At 42.2% G+C, this 23,207-nt stretch overlaps 1 protein-coding gene across 1 annotated transcript in view; it reads left to right on the plus strand.

Moving 5' to 3' along the window:
* Nucleotides 1–23,207, plus strand: part of LOC126176995 (uncharacterized) — a 434,921-nt gene that overhangs the window by 133,852 nt on the left and 277,862 nt on the right. The window lies entirely within an intron of this gene.

The following is a 23,207-nucleotide window of genomic DNA, read 5'->3' on the forward strand; positions in this document are numbered from 1 at the left end:
GGGAAAACCGGAACAGCAGAGAACCGAAGCATTGGAGATGTAGTGCTGCAGTCGAATGTCGAAAATTGGGTGGACTGATAAAGTAAGGAATGATGAGGTTTAGCACAGAATCGGAGAGGAAATAAATATGTGGAAAAACACTGTCAAGGAAAAGGGACAGGATGATAGCAAATCTGTTAATACGAGGTGCATTCAAGTTCTAAGGCCTCCGATTTTTTTTCTCCGGACTGGAAAGAGATAGAAACATGCACATTGTTTTAAAATGAGGCCGCGTTCATTGTCAATACGTCCCAGAGATGGCAGCACCATACGACAGATGGAATTTTACCGCCAGCGGCGAGAATGAGAACTGTTTTAAGTACTTAAAATGGCGACGTTTTCCTTACTTGAACAGCGTGCAATCATTCGTTTTCTGAATTTGCGTGGTGTGAAAGCAATTGAAATTCATCGACATTTGAAGGAGACATGTGGTGATGGAGTTATGGATGTGTCGGAAGTGCGTTCTTGGGTGCGGCAGTTTAATGAAGGCAGAACATCGTGTGACAACAAACCGAAACAACCTCGGGCTCGCACAAGCCGGTCTGACGACGTGATCGAGAAAACGGAGAGAATTGTTTTGGAGGGATCGCCGAATGACTGTTGAGCAGATCGCCTCCAGAGTTGGCATTTCTGTGGGTTCTGTGCACACAATCCTGCATGACGACCTGAAAATGCAAAAAGTGTCATCCAGGTGGGTGCCACGAATGCTGACGGACGGCCACATGGCTGCCCCTTTGGCATGTTGCCAAGAAATGTTGACGCGCAACAACAGCATGAATGGGACTTTCTTTTCATTGGTTGTGACAATGGATGAGACGTGGATGCCATTTTTCAATCCAGAAACAAAGCGCCAGTCAGCTCAATGGAAGCACAGATTCAGTAACCGCCAGTGCTGAAAAAATTATGGTGTCCATGTTCTGGGACAGCGAGGGCGTAATCCTTACCCATTGCATTCCAAAGGGCACTATGGTAACGGGTGCATCCTACGAAAATGTTTTGAAGAACAAATTCCTTCCTGCACTGCAACAAAAACGTCCGGGAAGGGCTGCGCGTGTGCTGTTTCACCAAGACAACGCACCCGCACATCGAGCTAATGTTACGCAACAGTTTCTTCGTGTTAACAACTTTGAAGTGATTCCTCATGCTCCCTACTCACCTGACCTGGCCCCTAGTGGCTTTTGGCTTTTTCCAACGATGAAAGACACTCTCCGTGGCCGCGCATTCACCAGCCGTGCTGCTATGGCCTCAGCGATTTCCCAGTGGTCAAAACAGACTCCTAAAGAAGCCTTCGCCGCTGCCATGGAATCATGGCGTCAGCGTTGTGAAAAATGTGTACGTCTGCAGGGCGATTACGTTGAGAAGTAACGCCAGTTTCATCGATTTCGGGTGAGTAGTTAATTAGAAAAAAAATCGGAGGCCTTAGAACTCGAATGCACCTCGTACATGAGGGAATGTCTTCCATGGTACTAGAGGGAGCTGTAGGGGGGAAAAACTGAGTGGAAGACAGAGACTCGAATACTCCAGCGAATAATTCAGGGTGTAGGATGCAAGTGCTGCTCTGAGATGAAGAGGTTGGCACAGGAGAATGATTCTTGGCTGGCCGCATCAAGCCAGTCAGAAGAGTGATGACCCAAACAAAAGAGAAATGGAAGTGAAATAATGACTCTGGGCATTCGAAAGTGAGGAACCTAGAATAATTCTGAAATGTGGTGCTAACAAAGAAATTTAAAAATTAAGTGGATAAAACGTCTACCCAATAATGAAGAACTAAGCATAATAGGTAAGGTCATAAGGGTAGGCATAACTTGTCAAGGAAAATTTGCTGGTAAATCAAGGAAAACCAATGTTCTGCAAGGAGCAGTAGAGGAGATAATTAACAGAGGCAGACCGAGTCTAGTTTATTCAACACAGACATTATCACACAAATATTAAATGGCGGAAATCTTCAAGCTTGTTAAGATATTAGTGACTTAAAACAGCATTTGTCGACAAACGTTATGGCAAGTGACAGTTTTATCCAAGATTTCTGCATTTTCTTAGAATCATCAGTGAAAATGCTACTACCCCATCTAAGAAATCCTTTATGTATAACTAATCACATCATGTATAACTAAACACGTCATAAGCATGGACATGATTCAGATGCTGCCTATAATGACCTCGCCGTCAATGCGACGTCCAACTCTAATCTTCCATTTTTACCATTGAGTTATAAATATCCCCTGAATGCTTTTGTAGAAATCCATTGTCGCATAAGATGTGCCCCAAAACAGGAAGAACAGTTAAAATGTGAGTAGGTGAAAGTCATACGTCGGGGTATTATGTGAAATTTGACGATCTATTGAAATATAGAACGATAGTTATATTTATCTCCATTTACAATAACATGCACCTTCAACATACTTCCCAATATTTCTGAATGAGCAGAACAAAAGAAATAAAAGATGAAGAAAAGAATTATATGTGCCCAACTTGATACGTTTACAATTGCAATTTGAAACTTACAGCCCTTATTCTTTTCTCTGTAGAAAGATAATATATATTGTTAGTTGTAATACAGTTACTTCTTACTATATACAGTATAGCGATATGACTGGATATTTGAGTATGTATAATGGAAAAATCCATACGCAAATTGTGCACAGCTTTGTACAAATGACCAGACTTCTGAGATACTATGTTATCATGACTTGTTTCCCATTTTAACTCGAAAGCAAGATTTGAATATGTAGATTTCTGCTTTAGTCGTATTTTGAAAACCTTCAGAGACTTGGTAGTCAGGGGAAGGCAGGATTCGGTTAGAATTTTGGACGAGGCCGTAGTCAGTAGGTATTGATTGCCTTTAATAGTGATGCCCATTTATTTTAAACCAGTAGTTCCAGTCTCAACAATAAATAAAAACTACATGTTACTAATGAAGGAATGAAAAACTGTGTAAAATAATAGTGTTTTCAGTGCGTTACTGTTTAGCAAATCACCATCAAATACACATACAACAGATAATGTTTTAAAAACAAGCCACTGTGATTACGGGTGAAGGCCTTTTACACCAAGAATAGCAGTAAATTAAGAATGTTTAAGAACTCGCTGCTATTTACAACTTACAGATATTAAAATATTACAGGTAAGTAGGCCAAAACACAGCAGAATGCATCAGACGCCAGACATGGCTGTAAATAAGGTCTTAAGGCTTACTGCTAACACACAAATACCTAATTAGAATTTTAAGGCAAATAACCACAATTACGGCTGAAGGCCTTAGACGCCAGCAACGGCAATTATATAAAAAAATTATAAACCTGCCTTAAAACAGCAAATACAATAGCAAATGTTAATTTTAAAAAAAACTGATCACCAAGTGGGTGAAATCAAATAATAGTAAACCTTGTAACACAACCCTTACACTGCTAGATTTATTCCAGAAGATGACCAGAACTATTAACTAGGCACACATAACCTTTAATGTGGGCATTACAAGGTTTTATAGTAAATAATATAATAATAAAACACAAGGACCAGTCACAGACAGTGCTCCAAGAATCGACCTCTGAGAACAAACACTTCCGTGTGTGATGAGATAGGCAGCATTCACTTCACGAGATGGTAACTCGACTAGTGGCAGTCTAACGAAAGACTAATGATAATCTTCCTGAAACTACCTGACGTCCGATGAACCAAATGCAACGATGCAACAATACGCCAAAGCCGGAACCGGCGATCTGCATTACGTCCCCAGAATACTGTGCCTAGAGCAACTGGGACGAGAAAGGGATCACTACCGCCAGAGTAGAAGAATCACCAACCGGCCTACAATCAAGGAAGCTGCCAATACTACACGCGTTACCGGACAGCAGCGGCAAGGCAAGGAAACGTACCCTGCTGTTACATACACCGACGCCTAGGGCAGGTAACTGGGGCGTTAGCAGCCACCAGGCATAAAAAATACCGCTGGTTGAACTTAACAAATTGTGACAAACCGAACGCAGTAAATAGTAATAAGAAGTCGAGGAAAGCTAATCAGATCCACCTTTCCCAAGCACTCCACTCGCTGCTCTTCGCCCTGGCGACACTACGAGCAGCAACACGACCCAAGTCACTGGAAAATCGCGAGGTATCAAAATGTTCGAGGTTTCTGTACTTCAGTTCTAGTGCACTCATCTTAAAGCTTGCTGGCTCCGGTTTACGACGAGGTTTTGTACCCTAGTGAGCACATCCCTTACATCCGGCAGTCCTTGTGTGCTGCCAGCGATCCCTGCGTGTTCTCGCACTGCGCGGACCTGGCCCCAACCGAACTCCACACTCACACTACCTGGAAAAACAACGATGTCGCCGCAAACATAGGGCAACAATTACTGCATATCGATAACCGTCGCTGCTGCCACTAGCGGACAGGCATCACTTGCAAAACGGAGTGGCGCCAGTCAACACGACAAGAAGAGAAACCACCACTACCATGCCAACTAAACGATACAGTCTGGCCTCCAACAGAGGGCGGAAACCTGCAAACAGCACAAAGCGAGCCGCAGCACGGCTCACCTTCTTCTATAACTGAACATGATTTTTTCTTGTCACAAACTTTTTATTGTTGTTTCTGGAATTTAAAAAAAATCAGTTTACACATAAAAACTTTGAGGTTCGCCGATGACATTGTAATGCTGTCAGAGACAGCAAAGGAGCAGTTGAATGGAATGGATAGCGTCTTGAAAGGAGGATATAAGATGAACATCAACAAAAGCAAAACGAGGATAATGGAATGTAGTCGAATTAAGTCGGGTGATGCTGAGAGAATTAGATTAGGAAATGAGACACTTAAAGTAGTAAAGGAGTTTTGCTATTTGGGGAGCAAAATAACTGATGATGGTCGAACTAGAGAGGATATAAAATGTAGACTAGCAATGGCAAGGAAAGCGTTTCTGAAGAAAAGAAATTTGTTAACATCGAGTATAGATTTAAGTGTCAGGAAGTCATTTCTGAAAGTATTTGTATGGAGTGTAGCCATGTATGGAAGTGAAACATGGACGATAAATAGTTCGGACAAGAATAGAATAGAAGCTTTCGAAATGTGGTGCTACAGAAGAATGCTGAAGATTAGATGGGTAGATCACATAACTAATGAGTAAGTATTAGGATTGGGGAGAAGAAAAGTTTGTGGCACAACTTGACGAGAAGAAGGGATTGGTTGGTAGGACATGTTCTGAGACATCAAGACATCACCAATTTAGTATTGGAGGACAGCGTGGAGGTAAAAATCGTAGAGGGAGACCAAGAGAAGAATACACTAAGCAGATTCAGAAGGATGTAGGTTGCAGTAGGTACTGGGAGATGAAGAAGCTTGCACAGGATAGAGTAGCATGGAGAGCTGCATCAAACCAGTCTCAGGACTGAAGACCACAACAACAACAACATACTTCTCACGGAATTTTCTTTAAGAGATTTAATGAGTCAACAGACTTCACCCAGTGAAGTGAAATGGAAAATAAGTGTTTCAAGTCAGACGACTGTAGGGTAACATTAAAAACTCAGAAAATGATGTAAATGCAATCGTAATCAATAAGAAGATAGAATAGAGAGGAGGTTACTGCGAATAGCTCAATAATGCGGTTGTTCTTCTCGGAACCGGCAACAAACCTACATCAACGAGAATAGTTCAGGCATACATGTCAGCATGCAAGTAAAAGATAAAAAAGGTACAGAAAGTATGCGGAAATATTTAACTGATAATTCAGTACGTAAACGGACATGATAATCTAACGATCATGAGGAAATAGAACGTAGTGGTTGGGGAAGGAATCAAAGAAAGAGTTACCGGAGACGGTGCTTGTTAGTAGTAGGAATGAGAAAGGATAAAAAAATTGTTTGCTCCAACTGATTTCAGAATCGAGAATGCCCCGTTCAAAAATAATAGAAGCAACAGACACCAGAAGATTCCAGCAGGTAATTAGTTTTTGAATTGTAAGGCGTACCAAGGAGCAGATTGTGACTTGGATCACAATTTAGTAATGAAGAAGAGTAGCCTGAAGCTTAAAGCTATGGTCCATAAGAATCCTTGTGGAAACAAGTGGGATACTAAAGTAGTCAGGAATGAGATGGATTTTAAGTTTTCTAAGGCTGTAGACCATCTGGTAATGGATGCCACAGTAAGCATTTCAGCTGAAGAGGGCTGATCATTCGAATCAAGGAAAAATACAACAGTGACGAAACAGTGACGACACCTTTATTGACAGATGAAATACTTCCCGCGAACGACGAAAGAAGGCGTAGAGGAGAGAGCGCCAGAGTACACTGAAGACTTCTACAAGTTTGTTTGATAACGTCACAGAAGAAGATGATCTATATGGATGAGACAGAGGATCCAGTTGTACAGTGGGAACTTAATCGAACTTCGGAAGACTTGTGATCGAACAAAAGAAAAATGATAAATAACATTCGTAGTTTCTGAAAACATTGGAGGATGTGGCAAATAAAAGTTGGTGTATAGAATCTGCTGTGCTGGAAACGTACATCACACTTCTCGGTAAAATGTCGTCCATACAATCCTCAGGATAGCAAGTGCAAATAAGTGCGAGAACAACCTCAAAGCTTAACAGCTCATGCATCCAAGTAATATGCAGAACAATCGACAGAAAATTACCAGTCACTTTGGCTTTAGGATAAGTAAAAGTAGCAGAGAGGCAATTCTGCTCTTGATAATGAAAGGAAACTCTAAGAAAAACCAAGACGCGTTCACAGGATCTGTCGACGTAGAACAAGTGTTGGACACTGTCAAACGGTGCAAGATCGAAATTCTCAGAGAAGTAGCTATATAGACTGTAGGGAAAGACGAGTAATAATAAATATGTTGAAATAACAACACGGAACAATAACAATGAAAGACAATTTCTAAACTGTAAGTCAGGAATGTAATCTTTTAGCCTTGTTCTGCAACATAAACATCGAAGAACTAATGAGGGAAATAAAAGAAAGGTTCAAGAGTGGGATTAAAAAAAATGGCTCAAATGGCTCTGACCACTATGGGGCTTAACTTCTGAGGTCATCAGTCCCCTAGAACTTAGAACTATTTAAATCTAACTAACCTAAGGACATCACACACATCCATGCCCGAGGCAGAATTAGAACCTGCGACCGTAGCGGTCGAGCGGTTCCAGACTGTAGAGCCTAGAACCACTCGGCTACTCCAGCCGGCTGGGATTAAAATTCAGGGTAAAAGGATAACAAATGTACAACGATATCAAAGTATATCAGTGAGACTGAGGAAGAATTAGAGAACCATTGGAAAGAAGTCAGCAGTCTAATATAGATTTAGAGTGCCGAAGAATAATGAGGAATAGGAGAAACGAGAGTAACGATAAATTTAAGATAAAAAATGGTGGCGACAAAGTAGACAATGTTCATATCGTTGGAAGCAAAATATACGATGGCTAAAGTAAGGAGGGCATAAAAAGTAGACTAGTCCAGGCAAGGATGGCGTTCTTGGACAAAACAAGTGTACTAGTATCAAAAATAGGCCTTCATTTGAGGAAGTAATTTTTGAGAATGTGCGTTTATATTGTACAGAATCGTGGACTCTAGGAAAACAAGACAAGAAGAAAATCTAATCTAGTGAGATGTGGTATTGTAGAAGGATACTGAAAATAAGATAGAGAATGAGGAGGTTCTCTGCAGCATCAGTGGAGAAAGAAAACGTACTGAAAACGCTGACAAGCAGAAGGAACGGGAAAATACGTCCTCTGTCCAAATATGACATAACTTCCATGACCTTAAAAGCAGCTAAGAGGGTAAAAGCTCTACGGAAAGATAGGAATATATACAACAAATGACAGAGAACGTACGGTGTATATGCTACTTTGAGATGGAGAGTTTCGCAGAAGAAAGGAATTTAATTTGTGGCTAGCCATAGCAATGCGATGAGAAGGCCGATGCCTCAAAATAAGTGAATAAATAAGCGTGGTTCCTAACTTCGATGAAGAATATCACAAAAGGAAAAGCTGAAATCGCTCCTATCTCTCTTAAATTTTGGCCGATTCTCGTTTATTCGAAAATATCGAATCATTGACTAATCTGTCACTATTTCTTCCACTGTAGGAGAAATACACGTACCTTGGTGGCAGGCTCATTTTTTCTCAAATTAATGTAACACTGTATGAACACCATATGCTTTAATCTGAGATCACACCACATGTTAAAAATATTACTTGGGTATCTCTTACCAACTCCATCTCTTGCTAGATGACTGCGCTTTCGCTACTAACGCTCCCTAATAGTACATCCAGTGCGCAGCCTGGTAAAAACATGGTGGCCGCCAGAACATCGGCCTCGGTGCTGTGCAGGCTCTGTACGAAGGGCAATCAGACGTTCCAGTGTCATATAAAAACTGGTTTCAGCCTCGTTACTCGCAGATGGCTCCTGTTAATTGCGTCGACCCTACTGTTGCGACGGACTCGCTATATTAGAGGCGAACCGAGAGTCATTCGTTTCCTTGCTTGCTACACGAAACAATGGAAATTGCCACCATTCGCAGATAATGAGCGCCGACGGAATTTCATCAAGTTCCTGGAGCTCATTCATTTAGGAGCGCTCTCTGAAAGAAAAAAGCCAACTGGGGGTTCGTCGGCTTTCACTGATTGCATTGGCTAACGAATCTCATTTTGTCAACAATGTCGGTAAACGCAGGCTGTACCATGAAGAAGGGTTCAACGACAAAGTTACACAAGTACACACACCGTAGCGTGATTCGGCGAGAAGTTTCTTCACTGCTGCTCCATAACTTTATCAGACAACGTTTTCCATTCTATAACAATAATATCTACAAGCTAAACGCGTCACACTTAGGCATTAATGACAAATTCGAATGCAAGTAATATTATCAAGAAGTTTATAAAGGAAACGGAATAAGTAATACACAGCAAATTTAGGGAAATATGCCGTACGAACTAATACGGGTGATCCATATACCAACTTGAAATCACATCTCCTTACTAATACAATAACATTTTTCCTTTTATCACACAGTACAGTGATAAAAATAATAATTAATAATGCATTTTACATATGGCGTCGTAGGATAAGAAATTAAAATATTTAAACTATGAACTTAGAGAATATTTTAATACCCTAAGCAATGCGTAACGTTATTTGTTGCGTTATTAGGTTTTTTGTGCTTTGGTACTTATGTTACATCCTCCAGCTTCATTACTACGTTCGTTATCTCTATAGGGTGATTTGAAGTCTTATCCTAGAGGACAAATAGGTAAAACCAGAACTCTCCCGACTATCTTCCAGAGGCAACAGTGTACCGTGAAACAAATCTCTTCTACTGCAGTTTCTTTGTTTTCCGCGTTTTGAGAGGCAGTAGTGTAGATGATAATTAGAAAATAATGTCCAGTAAACATGGGTTCAGACGTGCATACCTTAAGAGCTGTGAGCATTTGTTGAAGATGAAAAAGTGCTCATAGCTTGTAAGGTATGCATTTTTGAGCTCATATTTATAACAATTATTTTTCTTCTGTTAATGCACACTATCATCTCTGAGAAATTATCGGTGTAGTTCCGGTTCACCCTATTTGTCTTACGGGAGATGGCGTTTGAATCACCCTGTATAAATTCAGATATACACTCCTGGAAATTGAAATAAGAACACCGTGAATTCATTGTCCCAGGAAGGGGAAACTTTATTGACACATTCCTGGGGTCAGATAGATCACATGATCACACTAACAGAACCACAGGCACATAGACACAGGCAACAGAGCATGCACAATGTCGGCACTAGTACAGTGTATATCCACCTTTCGCAGCAATGCAGGCTGCTATTCTCCCATGGAGACGATCGTAGAGATGCTGGATGTAGTCCTGTGGAACGGCTTGCCATGCCATTTCCACCTGGCGCCTCAGTTGGACCAGCGTTCGTGCTGGACGTGCAGACCGCGTGAGACGACGCTTCATCCAGTCCCAAACATGCTCAATGGGGGACAGATCCGGAGATCATGCTGGCCAGGGTAGTTGACTTACACCTTCTAGAGCACGTTGGGTGGCACGGGATACATGCGGACGTGCATTGTCCTGTTGGAACAGCAAGTTCCCTTGCCGGTCTAGGAATGGTAGAACGATGGGTTCGATGACGGTTTGGATGTACCGTGCACTATTCAGTGTCCCCTCGACGATCACCAGTGGTGTACGGCCAGTGTAGGAGATCGCTCCCCACACCATGATGCCGGGTGTTGGCCCTGTGTGCCTCGGTCGTATGCAGTCCTGATTGTGGCGCTCACCTGCACGGCGCCAAACACGCATACGACCATCATTGGCACCAAGGCAGAAGCGACTCTCATCGCTGAAGACGACACGTCTCCATTCGTCCCTCCATTCACGCCTGTCGCGACACCACTGGAGGCGGGCTGCACGATGTTGGGGCGTGAGCGGAAGACGGCCTAACGGTGTGCGGGACCGTAGCCCAGCTTCATGGAGACGGTTGCGAATGGTCCTCGCCGATACCCCAGGAGCAACAGTGTCCCTAATTTGCTGAGAAGTGGCGGTGCGGTCCCCTACGGCATTGCGTAGGATCCTACGGTCTTGGCGTGCATCCGTGCGTCGCTGCGGTCCGGTCCCAGGTCGACGGGCACGTGCACCTTCCGCTGACCACTGGCGACAACATCGATGTACTGTGGAGACCTCACGCCCCACGTGTTGAGCAATTCGGCGGTACGTCCACCCGGCCTCCCGCATGCCCACTATACGCCCTCGTTCAAAGTCCGTCAACTGCACATACGGTTCACGTCCACGCTGTCGCGGCATGCTACCAGTGTTAAAGACTGCGATGGAGCTCCGTATACCACGGCAAACTGGCTGACACTGACGGCGGCGGTGCACAAATGCTGCGCAGCTAGCGCCATTCGACGGCCAACACCGCGGTTCCTGGTGTGTCCGCTGTGCCGTGCGTGTGATCATTGCTTGTACAGCCCTCTCGCAGTGTCCGGAGCAAGTATGGTGGGTCTGACACACCGGTGTCAATGTGTTCTTTTTTCCATTTCCAGGAGTGTATTATTATGATTAAAAGAAGAATGACACATGTCATCAAAGGTAATTTTGATAGACAGTATGTACATGACTATGTGGCTCACGGTACAATACTACAAACGCAAAATGCTCTTAAAAGTGACAACTTTTAGCAAGACATTTGCAACAGTTGTCAGCAACTTACTATATTATTTCCAATTTATACGTCAAATGATATGGTTCAAAATATATGCCAATACTAAACAGACGGTACGTTTTTAAGACCTTTTTTGTCCATTTGGGTACACATTTAGAACCATTTGTTCTTTGTCAGATAGTTACACTTCAGATACACAGGAAGAAAAATAAAAGTATCGTAGTTATTTTCCAGAACTTACACTTGTTCTCGTTTGGCAAAAAATATACCGTCATTCCTTTTCGTCACTGTAATGCCTGCTTTCGTCAGCAAAATCTCCAATATTTTGAATACAACTATAGAGTAGGTCACATTCTACCCCTGGCACTGAATAGCGAAATTATAATACTTCGTTAACGTATTGGCCTTGATACGCATACATACAGCCACCATACACTTTAGAAGCAAAAAATATAGTCTACCATAGAATAAGGTGAGATGGCACAAATATATATAAACAACCACTACTTCCAGCTTCTTAGTCTGGTGTTTTTATTTTGAGACATGTTTATCACACCATAATTAATTCCGCCGAAATTTTGACTCTGTCACGCAGCTGTATGTATAGACGTCGCTACTGAATTACATCATTTCTAAATGATAAGGCGTGAAACGACTTGCCGCAGTGGTAACACCGAATGTCAGATCACCGAAGTCAAACTCTGTTGGGCTTGGGTAGCACCTCGATAGGTAGGTGACAGTTTGGGACTGCCAACCACTTTTGGCAAGCAGGTACTCTCAGCCATTGTAAAGCCGAATGAGGGGCTACTTGACTGAGAAGTAGCGGCTCCGGTCACGGAAACCCAACAGCCGAGAAAGCGGTGTGCTGACCTCACGAGCCTCCATATCCGCATCCAGTAACACCTATCGATTGAAGATGACACGGCAGTCGGTTGGTACCGTTGGACCTTCGGAGCTCTTATTTACTATCGTTCGTGGTAATTTGCCAAACCACTTCCTGCAAAAATTTTGTTGTCCTTTGCTGTCTTCGAGGGAAACCGAAGAAATTACGTTATGGGTCTTCTTCGGGGCTGCAGTAGGGAGGTAGGACAATACTGTATCAATACAAGCTCTAGCGAAACCTACTTTGGTTGAATCTAGGGCACGATATGGTACTTGAAAGTTTTTATAACACCACAAGTACTTTTTATTGAACGAATTCAGCTGTCACAGCTATACGGTTATCATCCAAAATATCGGAAGATAAATGACTTTGTTCCGGAAGTACACCTCAAAGATGCAATATTCTATCTGCCGGGAATACTTCTAGAAACCCAGAGGTAGAGAGAAACAGTCGTATGTTCGTGAAAGCTGGTAATGGATGCATTTTCTCAGTAAGGATGAGATTTACCTCATTCATAATTGAGCAAGTGTTTCGTTTATCCAGTTTGTATTTCCCATGTGAGAGGATGCAACGACTCACAGCTGCGTGGAGTGGCCGCGCGGTTTGAGGTGCCATGTCACGGATTGCGCGGCCCCTCCCACCGGAAGTTCGAGTCCTCCCTCGGACTTGGGTGTGTGTGTTGTTGTTAGAATAAGTTAGTTTCAGTTAGTTTATGTAATGTGTAAGTCTAGGGACCAATGACCTCAGCCGTTTCGTACATCAGGAATTCACACACATTTGAACATTTTCAGCATTCTAGTTTGTTTGATTAGACGTACCATTCTCTTTTACTCACATGTTTCAAGGGTGACAGGCCTTCAGGTCAAATCGCAGTTTTGCTGCTTACCAGGTTTCCGTGTTGCTACAACTCCGGAATGTAGATATGATTAGATATTATTTGCAGTGTTCACCAGAGGGGTCCCTCATTTCTCTAGGACGTGTTATCTGGGTTTGCTGACTTCTGTCCAGGTCGGGCGTTGTCGGAACAGAGGGGATGGGAAAAAACTTTTACTTAATTCATAGGCAATGTGTCTCGAGCAATGTTGATGACTTGCTTGACATATACCTGCGTCGCTGCCGATCTCAAACGATGCAACCGACGGCAACAATGACGAATCATTTTAAATGTTACAAACGTACAATGTCTGATCAAATGTTAGCGAAAATCCGTCAGTGGACATTGTTATAGGGTACGTCTGCTGTTCGCTTTTAGAACAGCTTGGACTCTGCTGGGGTCACTTTCAATGAGGTATCTTAATGTCTGTGTGCGAATGCCAGCTGATTCTTCCTCAAGAGCGGATAACAATGGAACCTATTGGCGTGGGTCATACGGATCTGGAGCGAAGTCGACGTTTAATCCATCCCACACCTGTTCCAGTGTGTTTAGGTCGGATCTCTGGTTAAAAAATGGTTCAAATGTCTCTGAGCACTAGGGGACTTAACATCTGAGGTCATCAGTCGCCTAGAACTTGGAACTACTCAAGTCTAACTAACATAAGGACATCACACACATCCATGCCCGAGGCAGGATTCGAACCTGCCACCGTAGCGGTCGCGCGGTTCCAGACTGAAGCGCCTAGAACCGCTCGACCACCGTGACCTCTGGTTAGGTCAGGAATGTTGTTGTCCTCAAATCATTGCCTCACAGATATTACTGAACACATTGTGCATTGTTATACTGATTCAGTCATCGTCTTCGATCCGTTACTATAATTCCTTCGACATTTTGCTTTTTCTTAAGCTCAATGAGGGGACCACATGCTAACCACACCCATATCGTAACACCACCTTCTCCGTGTTTCAGTGTTGGCATTACGCTTGATAGCAGGTAACGTTCTCAGGCCGGACACTTATTCAGTCGATTTCGAAACTGTGCAGAATAATTCATCAGTCTAAATCATTCTTTCCAACCATCCATTGTACAGTGGCGTCGCTCGATACACCACCTCAAGTATCGATTAGCACTCACTACAGGGGTTGCTCCACCATTGCACTCCATTCTTTTTAACTCACTACGGTCAGTCATTGTGTTAACTTAACTGCTGGCAGCACTCTGGAGCTCACGTGTGATGCCGTTGGCTGATTTCAAACAATATTTTACATCGCCCTCCGCACTGCTCAACAGTCCCTGTCTTCCAGCAAATGAGAACTCTCTGTTCTTGGTTTTGCTGTGATTGTTTCTTCGTGTTTAGACTTTGCGTCACTAATAAGGCGAGAAGGGCAGCTTTACTCAGGTGAAATCTAACGTCTACTCCACGTCTGAAGTCATTGAGGTCTCCTGAACGAACCGCTCTGATGTTACCACTCCTGTGCTGACAACATAGTATAGCCACCTGCTTTTATACTGGCGGGTCGGCCTTTACTGGCATCTAGCGGTAATTTCCGAATTACATAAGGGCGTCTGCATACTTTTGTTCAGACATTATAAAATAATATTGTCTGTATTCTCCTCTATTATCGTCGAGATACCTAAAAATGATTGTACTTCCGGTATGTTACAAAGTAGTCTACAGAGTTAATTTATTAATCTGTTAGTGCAAATATTAAATTTATGTCCAATATATTCTCGTACGAAAGAAAGGCATATTACTGAAACTTCCTGCCAGATTAAAAAGATTAAAACTGTGTGCCGGACCGAGACTCGAACTCGGGACCTTGCCTTTCGAGGGCAAGTGCTTTTTTTTCTTTTTTTATCGGTTTGTTTGGTCGTTGCGGACGTCACATGACTCCTATTCAACTTCGTTTGTTGATCCTTCCACTCAGTTTTTTTTATTAGAGAAACCTTCCGGCTCTCTGATCGAACACGCTGAACTACCGTGCCGGCTGAGCTACCCAAGCAGGACTCACGCCCTCTCCTCACACAGCTTTACTTCTGCCAGTACCTCGTCTCCTACCTTACACACTCCATAGAAGCTCTCCTGCGAAGGTTCACACGAGTGCTTCTATAATGTTTGAGGTACTGCCAGAAGTAAGGCTGTGAGGAGGGGGAGTGAGTGGTGCTTGGGTAGCTCAGTTGGTAGAGCACTTGCTCGCGAAAGGTAAAGGTCCCGAGTTCGAGTATAGGTCCAGCACACAGTTTTAATCAGCCAGGAAGTTTCATATCAGCGCACACTCCGCGTCAGGGTAAAAATCTCATTCTGAAGATGTATTCCTGTTTCGCGCTAGTCGTTCTGCAGGTTGCTAATCCTACGTAGGTAAAAATGTACAAGCTTTAAGAGGGACGCATTGCTGCTCTATGGTTAGCGTTTATCAAGTTGTATGCTTTTTTTCCAAACATCAAAGAAATAAAACAAAATAGGACAACTATGTATTATTGATGTATTGGACAAGCTAGATCGCTACATACTTACCTGTAATACGGTGATGATGATATGGTAACAGTGGTAGCAAACATCATTAGCATCATTACACAGCTCTAGCTATTGTGATTACGTAGTGCTCGTAATAAAATGACGAAGAAAGCTATTTACGCTGCCCAGAATGATACCGTAAATATTTGTGCTTTATGCCAGCACGTCCCATACGGCACAGAAGAGTACCTATAAACACGGTGCTTGAAACGTTGGCGTGGCGTGGTTACAGGCGTCCCAGGTGCTGAAAAAAAGGATTATGGCGCAGGATGAAGCTCTGAAGCGCGACCTGTGTGCCTTCCAGCCACGCCCTCGAAAAATGCTCAACAAGTACTGTCATCTTAGTGCAAGTATATGATTCCACTTGCTTTGGAACATTGATTCAGGTAGGCGTGTGTCTCAATAGACTCATGACTGGTTTCATTTCACCCTCGGTCCCTGTTCAGCAGCACGTATATCGTATTATTTTACTTCGATAAAATACGTGAAGTTAATTTCCTATCAAATTTTACTTCGCTGATTAAAGCATTAACGTATACTACGCACGTTAAGATCTGAATAGTTATCTAACCGACATAATACATATAATACCTACCTCCTGCCACTGTCTAATTTTGCTGGCTTCATTCACGTAACGAAGAAACTGTCAGACATAGTGATGCAGACAGTTGATTATCACCTTATGTTTTGCGCTAGTTCCAAATAAGGAGGAGCAGCAAGTTGACCGTGCAGTAACGTGTGAAGACTGCTCCTAAAGCGTCTTTATGCAATAATTTACCAACAGCCGTATGTGTTGTAGAAATTTATTTTATTTTATGAACTTCTATGTGCTACCAGTTTCGGCATTAGATAGATGCCATCTTCAGGTCCCCACAGTCGTAAAATCGCTATACACGGAAGGAGCCATATAACTGGATCCGTGAATCAATCCTCCTGACCAACAGCTCTTGCAGGACGATTTGATTCACGGATCCAGTTATATGGCTCCTTCCGTGTATAGCGATTTTACGACTGTGACGAGTGGGACCTGAAGATAGAATCAGTCTAATGCCGAAACTGGTAGCACATGAAATTCATAAAATAAAATAAATTTCTACAATACATACGGCTGTTCGTAAATAATTGCATCAAGAAGTTCATGCCAGCCGTCGTCCCACGATCCATAATGGATCAACGAAGATTGAAGCTCCTAAAGCGAGTCCTACCTCGATTCGATCCCAGGTCGCACCAATACGGTTTGTTGGTTAACCTCTGTGTGGCTTCTGGCGGTTGCCCGCACTCATCGGGCACTGGTGGGCTTCATAAGTGTTTCCGAATCTCTTATAGTTCATATAACAAAAATAACTCAAAAAATGCAAAATAATATAATACGGTGATTGATTTCATTACTCATGTATCCACCTTGCTAAGAAAAATACATACGGAATGAGTTTTGTAGAAAATATGGTCTGATTATACGTACGTTAAAAGTTACTCATGACATTCAGCATTTTTCTCCTAACGGCTGAAGAGAAACACCATGTTCACTTACACTAATTATAGGTGTTATAACACTGAGGAAAAGTTTATTGCCGGCCGGTGTGGCCAAGCGGTTAAAGGCGCTACAGTCTGGAACCGCGTGACCGCTACGGTCGCAGGTTCGAATCCTGCCTCGGGCATGGATGTGTGTGATGTCCTTAGGTTAGTTAGGTTTAAGTAGTTCTAAGTTCTAGGGGACTTATGACCTTAGCAGTTGAGTCCCATAGTGCTCAGAGCCATTTGAACCATTTTTTTGAGAAGTTTATTCACAGAGCGACGTCCGTAGTTAATGCTACGTGTGCTGTAGGGGTGAACTGCCTCTCAACACAGTAAAAAATACATGTATAGTAGCACGAAGTGTAACATTTCGTAAATTTAAAACGGTGATTACTTGCAATAATATAACTTTTAAGATGGTGAACTATTTCTTTACCATCGCTCAGTGGATCAGTTTTTTATACAATTTCTTAATTCTTCCGCTTCTTTTCTGGTGTGATGCCGCCTTCCACCGTTTCTAATCTTGTGTTAGTCTCCCCATCTCTACGAAACTACCACACTCTTGATGTTTTCCATATCCTATATTTTTGTAAGGCCCAAGGATTATGTTTCCCCTGCTCCCAGCTCCAATCTGTTCTTCCGTTCCATAGCAGGTGTCTCACTCACGTGTCCTTTCGACTACTAAGAAGTTTTCGTATACCTGTTTCTCCTCCTTCATTCGTACTTTAATACTTTTAATTTTTAACACTTTTGGATAGCACCAAGTATCACCAGCTTCCAGCTTCTTAGTGCTCCAGTAGCAGATGGTGCACGTTTCATTAACTCTCCGTGCTGTATTCTAGACATACACTTACAGCAGCTTCTTTCTCGTCCGTACAACGTTTAACGATAGCTTTCTACGCCTGTGCCATCTAGTTCCCATATTTAGTTTTCTGTCACGGCTAATTTCATCGATAGATTTCTTTCATTGTTCGGAATATACTGTCATATGACTAGGGCCTCCCTTCGGGTAGACCGTTCGCCGGGTGCAGATGTATCGATCTGACGCCACTTCGGCGACTTTCGCATCGATGGGGATGAGATGATGCTTATTAGTGCAACACAACACCCTCAGCGAAGAAAATCTCCGACCCAGTCGCGAATCGAACTCGGGCCCTTAGGATTGTCATTCTGTCGCGCTGATCACTCATCTAGCGGGAGCGGACATTGTGCGGAATGAAAACCGCAAACAGCTATCTGTACGGTCCTTTATTTGGAACCACAGCCGGTTTCGTAGCTTAAAGTCACTTCTTGAGAAAGGAATATAAATCACGTCATATGAGACCCAAATGTGGAGATCAACATAAGACCCAACATTCAGTGTCCAAATAATAGTAATGGGCCAAGTACGAGTGATGTCAAACTGTAAATAGGCTGAAACTTCCTGGCAGATTAAAACTGTGTGCCGACCGAGACTCGAACTCGGGACCTTTGCCTTTCGCTGTGAGTACCGGGCGTGAGTCGTGCTTCGGTAGCTCAGATGGTAGAGCACTTGTCCGCGAAAGGCAAAGGTCCTGAGTTCGAGTCTCGGTCGGGCACACAGTTTTAATCTGCCAGGAAGTTTCATATCAGCGCACACTCCGCTGCAGAGTGAAAATCTCATTCTGTAAATAGGCTGGTTGGTGCCATCGACGCACCCCGAAAATCGAGCTGGAATCAAAACTCACTCATTCACTACAGCCTTATTCTCAATTCTGATGTTAAGTATGTCGGTATTCTCTGTTGTACTACTTTTCATTGATCTAGTCTCTCTTTATTTATGCTTAAACCATATTCTCTGTCTCCTGTCCAAACGTTTCAATCGTTATGAATGGCAGCTGTTGTGCTATTATCAATGTTACCCGTTCCACTTTCACTTTTGCTTCTCTTCTGCTGTGTTTCTGCTGTATTATTGTTCCCTCTACGCAGACGTTAGAAAACAATGGAGGTAAGTTGAAAAACTCAGTTGTACCATTTTTCTTTTTTCGGACCATCCAGTTACATTACTGTTCCTTTGGTGCTGTAACCTACGACCATGAAAATGTCAGCACCTTGTAAACAAAACGTATGCCACAAATGTGCTAATGATGGAGAAAATACGAGATATGAGAGCACTTGATAGTGGTCGCAATACCGTGAGCTGGTGCATGTAGGACTTCTTCTGCTGACTCCTAAGACAATTATTTTTTTCAGGTGTTAAACGCGTCCAATATGTATCAACGAAGTTAACATTTCGTTGTGAAGAAGATGTACAGAGGACGTGCTGCCACCGGACAACTCGGATTCTAACAAACTATTTATCTAACGTGAAAATGACCGAAAACAGAGCGACTAAATTGCGACAAAGAACAGAAAGTAACGAAGAGAAGAGAGTAACTTTCACCCTCATGACATAGGTAGTTCGGACGTCTAGTAAAAATGACATGTCGAAAAACAATATGGAAATTGCCTTCATAACTATAAATAACATTGAAACACAAATAATAAATAAATAATCGAAGAATGATAACAAGTATGAACTCTCGGAAGTTCTCAGGGTATCGTGCCACTATTGTGATACGAAATATATAGGCTAGACGAGTGGAACATTGATTTGAAGCACCCAAATTCACTGTGTGGAAGTGTTTAGGCAGACATAAAGGGAACCGATGTAACAAACAGAATAAATCATAGTTATATTATTACTGTGTGGCGAGCTACAGGAGAATATAGGTCCCTTATACAAAAATATTAAGAACATATCACATATCTTAGGAACTTTGTCAGTGGAGTTCTGGATCACCCGGTGTACCCGTATGTTATGAATAGCAGCAGCTGTACAACAGTTCCTAGAGATGCCTCTACATTTGACCCTAACGCCTGTTCAGAACGGGGTCTTTGGTTCTGTCAGCCAGAACTGAATTCAAAAGCTGGTGCAATGCCTTTTACACTCGTTTTTCCCACTAAACGACAGTGTGGGATTGTACCAAATGTCACAGAGTGTCGAGGAATATTGTAACAAACTGTTTGTAATGGACACAGTATTGCCAACTATAGCCAAGAAATAGTATTGTCTTCTTCATAGGTGAACTAAGCCTATGTAATACAAGCCACGAATTCGTAATTATGTAGACTGAAGAATACACTATAACATTTCCGGCGTGTTTCATTTGCAACACTTTCCCATGTAGCACGGACACAATATGCATGCATATGGGCCATGACTGCTCACATAAATACAGCCAACGAACAAATATTCCATTATGATGATAAAATTCGTCATACAGCCTGTTCTAAATATAAAGTTATGGATGATAAAGGATATCGGAATTCTGCGCCTGATAATGGAAGCAAGACTGGAGAAAAAGCAAGACACATTCATTGGATTTGTCGACCTGAAAAAAGCGTTCGGCGTTGTAAAGTGGTGCAAGATGTTCGAAATCCTGAGAAAAATAAGAGTAAGATATAGGGAAAGAAGGGAAATATACAGGGTGAGTCACTAACTATTACCCCGTAGAATATCTCTGAAAGTATGATAGGAGCAGAGGAGCAAGACTTTTGATCAGGTGAATACAGGTTTATAAATACAAAATCAAATAGGGATAATGCAGGAGTAGGTTTAATAATGAATAAAAAGATAGGACTGCGGGTAAGCTACTACAAACAGCATAGTGAACTCATTATTGTGGCCAAGATAGACACGAAGCCCACACCTACTACAGTAGTACAAGTTTATATGCCAACTAGCCCTGCAGATGATGAAGAAATTGATGAAATGTGAGATGAGATAAAATAAATTATTCAGGTAGTGAAGGGAGACGAAAATTTAATAGTCATCGGTGACTGGAATTCGAGAGTAGGAAAAGGGAGAGAAGCAAACATAGAAGGTGAATATGGATTGGGGGAAGGAAATGAAAGAGGAAGCCACCTGGTAGAATTTTGCACAGAGCATAACTTAATCATAGCTAACACTTGGTTCAAGAACCATAAAAGAAGGTTGTACACATGGAAGAATCCTGGAAATACTAGAAGGTATCAGATAGACTATATAATGGTAAGACAGAGATTTAGGAACCAGGTATTAAATTGTAAGACATTTCCAGGGGCAGATGTGGACTCTGACCACAATATGTTGGTAATGAACTGTAGATTAAAACTGAAGAAACTGAAAAAAGGTGGGAATTTAAGGAGATGGGACCTGGACAGACTGATTAGACCAGAGGTTGTACAGAGTTTCAGGGAGAGCATAAGGGAACAAATGTTACAAATGGGGAAAGAAATACAGTAGAAGAAGAATGGGTAGCTCTGAAGGATGAAGTAGTGAAGGCAGCAGAGGATCAAGTAGGTAATAAGACGAAGGCTAGTAGAAATCCTTGGGTAACACAAGAAATATTTTAATTGATGAAAGGAGAAAATATAAAAATGCAGTAAATGAAGCAGGCAAAAAGGAATACAAAAGTCTCAAAAATGAGATCGACAGGAAGTGCAAAATGGCTAAGCAGGGATGGCTAGAGGACAAATGTAAGGATGTAGAGGCTTATCCTACTAGGGGTAAGATAGATACTGCCTTCAAGAAAATTAAAGAGACCTTTGGAGAAAAGAGAACCACTTGTATGAATATCGAGAGCTCAGATGGAAACCCAGTTCTAAGCAAAGAAGGGAAACCAGAAAGGTGGAAGGAGTATATTGAGGGTCTATACAAGGGCGATGTACTTGAGGACAATATTATGGAAATGGAAGAGGATGTAGATGAAGATGAAATGGGAGATACAATACTGCGTGAAGTGTTTGACAGAGCACTGAAAGACCTGAGTCGAAACAAGGCCCTGGGAGTAGACAACGTTCCATTAGAACTACTGACGGCCGTGGGAGAGCCAGTCCTGACAAAACTCTACCATCTGGTGAGCAAGATGTATGAGACAGGCGAAATACCCTCAGACTTCAAGAAGAATATAATAATTCCAATCCCAAAGAAAGCAGGTGTTGACAGATGTGAAAATTACCGAACAATCAGTTTAATAAGCCACAGCTGCAAAATACTAACGCAAATTCTTTACAGACGAATGGCAAAACTAGTAGAAGCCGACCTTGTGGAAGATCAGTTTGGATTCCGTAGAAATATTGGAACACGTGAGGCAATACTGACCTTACGACTTACCTTAGAATAAAGATTAAGGAAAGGCAAACCTACGTTTCTAGCATTTGTAGACTTAGAGAAATCTTTTGACAATGATGACTGGAATACTCTCTTTCAAATTCTGAAGGTGGAATGGGTAAAATACAGGGAGCGAAAGGTTCCAGTTTGTACAGTAACCAGATGGCAGTTATAAGAGTCGAGGGACATGAAAGGGAAGCAGCGGTTGGGAAGGGAGTGAGACAAGGTTTTAGCCTCTCCCCAATGTTATTCAATCTGTATATTGAGCAAGCAGTAAAGGAAACAAAAGAAAAATTCGGAGTAGGTGTTAAAATCCGTGGAGAAGAAATAAAAACTTTGAGGTTCGCCGATGACATTGTAATTCTGTCAGAGACAGCAAAGGACCTTGAAGAGCAGTTGAACGGAATGGAAAGTATCTTGAAAGGAGGATATAAGATGAACATCAACCAAAGCAAAACGAGGATAATGGAATGTAGTCAAATTAAGTCGGGTGATGCTGAGGGAATTAGATTAGGAAATGAGACATTTAAAGTAGTAAAGGAGATTTGCTATTTTGGGAGCAAAATAACTGATGATGGTCGAAGTAGAGAGGATATAAAATGTAGACTGGCAATGGCAAGGAAAGAGTTTCTGAAGAAGATAATTTTGTTAACATCGAATATAGATTTAAGTGTCAGGAAGTCATTTCTGAAAGTATTTGTATGGTGTGTGGCCATGTATGGAAGTGAAATATGGACGATAAATAGTTTGGACAAGAAGAGAATAGAAGCTTTCGAAATGTGGTGTTACAGAAGAATGCTGAAGATTAGATGGATAGATCACTTAACTAATGAGGAAGTATTGAATAGAATTGGGGAGAAGAGGAGTTTGTTTCACAATTTGACCAGAAGAAGGGATCGGTTGGTTGGGCATGTTCTGAGGCATCAGGGGATCACAAATTTAGCATTGGAAGGTAGCGTGGAGGGTAAAAATCGTAGAGGGAGACCAAGAGATGAATACACTAAGCAGATTCAGAAGGATGTAGTTTGCAGTAAGTACTGGGAGATGAAGAAGCTTTCACAGGATAGAGTAGCATGGAGAGCT

This window comes from Schistocerca cancellata, chromosome 3, assembly GCF_023864275.1.
Source record: "Schistocerca cancellata isolate TAMUIC-IGC-003103 chromosome 3, iqSchCanc2.1, whole genome shotgun sequence".
In the NCBI taxonomy this organism is placed as follows: Eukaryota; Metazoa; Arthropoda; class Insecta; order Orthoptera; family Acrididae; genus Schistocerca; species Schistocerca cancellata.